Source organism: Syngnathus leptorhynchus, unplaced genomic scaffold, assembly GCF_054491065.1.
Source record: "Syngnathus leptorhynchus isolate UIUO unplaced genomic scaffold, UIUO_Slep HiC_scaffold_581, whole genome shotgun sequence".
Classification (NCBI taxonomy): domain Eukaryota; kingdom Metazoa; phylum Chordata; class Actinopteri; order Syngnathiformes; family Syngnathidae; genus Syngnathus; species Syngnathus leptorhynchus.
In genome coordinates this window covers 22,501-25,000 of record NW_028232479.1, presented here as the reverse complement: position 1 = coordinate 25,000, position 2,500 = coordinate 22,501, and the positions used below count along the sequence as shown (strand labels likewise).

Here is a 2,500-nt window from a genome sequence, read left to right as displayed (position 1 = left end):
TCATGACCTGCCTTGGTAGGGCCCCCATCGGCCTCGGCTTGCCGACACTGGTGGACGGTTCCTACCCACTGCGGGTCGCCCTCTAGCACCTTGCAGGCTGGCTTGCGCGCTTGCTCGGCGCCCTGCTGGTACGCCTGGTGTGACTGAATGGTGGCGAGACTGAGACGAACCGAGACGGTACTGATGCCGTTGCACATAGTGATAATAAACAAAGGCTGGTTGTGGCGCCTTCTGTCGAATGTGATTTCTCAAATCCTAGCGAAAGCGTAATACTGTGAAGCCTGGGCAGCCGTGATGCGTGCCGGTCGCTGGATGGCTTTACGGGGAGTGAGCTCGGCATCTCTGATGGGGGCCTCTCCCTAGTGGGTCAGACTGTGGACTTGGCTTTGGTTGGGGCAGGCCTTGCTAGGTCGTGCCGGCTGCTGCCCGGGTTGGATTCTTAGTAGAAGTCTTACAGGGAACGGTGACTGAGCTCTGGTTGAGCCGAGCTGCCCAGGATTGCGGACCTGGGTTATCAAGAACCGCGGAGGCACGGCTTGATGGGGGGTCGTGACTGCTCGAGCGTCCTCATCGTCGCGTGCTTGAGGTTGGGTGCGTGTACGGAGTGTGATCAACCGCCTCGAAGGCCATGGGGACCAACTTTCGAGGTTTGGCTGAGGGTCCTCAAACGGCTGTAGTCATGTCTACAGACCATGGTTGCGAAAACTCCTTGGTTCGGAAGTCCGTGTCACAGCTGCACAGAGTCGGAGTCGCAGTCAGTCTGGCCGATGGAGCGGGTGGACCCAGGCTGGCGAAGCTCCTGACAACGCCTCAGTGGCACTGGTGGCATCCGTCGTCCTGGCTATGAGAGTATGGGCGACGGGGTCATGATGGTGCCACAGCTTGTTTCTGGGTGGGCATTTTGACAGAGATGCCTGTGGTATGTTCGTGCGAGTGCGAGTCGCCGACGTATCACTGACGAGTAGGGTTGCTCCGATGCGTGTCGGTCAACGAAACGAGTGAGGTGGGTATGGAGGTCCCTGTGTGACGGCACGGCAGGCAGTTGGTTGGATGAGTGAGACATCCGGCGGCTGCTGCGCTAGTCAGGGAAGCAGGTCAGAGCCTGTACTGACCGAGTCTCCTGCTTCAGTCAACTTGGCTAGTTTTGAACGCAATGCTCGTGGTCGAGCCCAGGCAGGACTGGGGGTCTGGCCCCTCAGGCTGGGTTTCGGCCGGGAAGCAACTGATGAGGCTGTCTGCCACATGGAAGGCACGTGGAGTCGATCCCAGGGTTCTCAAGGGGTGCAGGGCTGGATAACCGGTTCAGCTGAGAGGCTTGCTGAGAGGTGGGCTGATTAGTTGCCGGTGGTCGCTTACTGGCCGTGCGAGGGCTTTCGACTCGGCTTCCTTTGATCATGGCCTGTGTGTATAGGGAAGCTGGGCGTGCTGGACATGGGAGGGTGCTTTGTCATCCGTGTGGGCTGCTCGTTGGGGAGGGCCGCGGCTGCACCGCCGTGGAGCTCTCGGCAGTGGGATTGAGTAGCAGAGAGGGACTTGTCTCTATGACCTCGCCAATCTCAATATGGATTCTCTCGTCCGTACATTTGAACGCTTGCGCCACGTCTCCCGGAGCGACGGCCGAATCGCTGCGCCACCTGTTGTCTCTGGTCTGTTCTGGATGAGCCACGTGGGGGGAGGACTTGGTCCTTTCCTGGGGGTGGTTCTCTGGGCAGGCTGGGGTGGTGGCGACCGGGAAAACGCTGGCGAAAGGGAAGGGGGCAGGTGACGCGAAGCGATGGTTACTCCGGCTCGTCTGCGGTTGGGGGCCATCGCCTAGCATGCGCGTGTCAGCGTGCGGGGCCTTGGTTGTCTGTCTTTGTTCCCGATTTCAGGATGGTGCACCTGGAAAAACTTCCTTGGTCGATGGGTAGTATGGCCCCTGGAGTATGGGTGCGGTGTAAAAGCCTGCCTGGCTGGTTGGAGGGCCGCCATGGGTGTTGGTCCGGGACGGTGTGTCGTTCGTCGACACTGGGGCGCCGTCCCGGCTGTTGTTGCGGGTCCGCCGGTCGTCCCGACCGGCGGCTTGTCGGTGGCTTTGTCTGAGGTGCCTTGTGAGTCCGGGTGTGGGTAGGTGTGCTCCGTAATGTTGAGACTGGGCTCGGAATTCCGCATGACCCCCCGGCTGTGGGGTTATGTTAGGAACTGAGGCTGGTTGATATCACACGTAGAGCTGCTGTGTGCCCTGCCCGGGGTCTGTAATGGACAGCTTGCATGGTGTCGGGACGGGGTTGTCGGCATGGACGACCATCTGTAACGGGGTGGTTCCCTGTGGCCCTTGAGACTGGACGGTGGCGATGGGAAGTAGTCGTGGAAGCTGCATGGGGTGGCGCCCGACGTGGAGCGAGCTTCCCTATTGAGGGTGCCGTAGTGGTGGTACCGATCGGTCTCAGGTGTGGGTCATCCGCTTGAGGGTAGGGGCGTCCCTATCGCGGGCAGCAACAGGTAGGCGGTCTGAGAACGG

General features: G+C 60.6%; 1 pseudogene; it reads left to right on the top strand.

Annotated features, from left to right (window-relative positions):
- LOC147036520 (28S ribosomal RNA) overlaps positions 1-2,500 on the top strand; it is an 8,079-nt pseudogene that overhangs the window by 3,618 nt on the left and 1,961 nt on the right.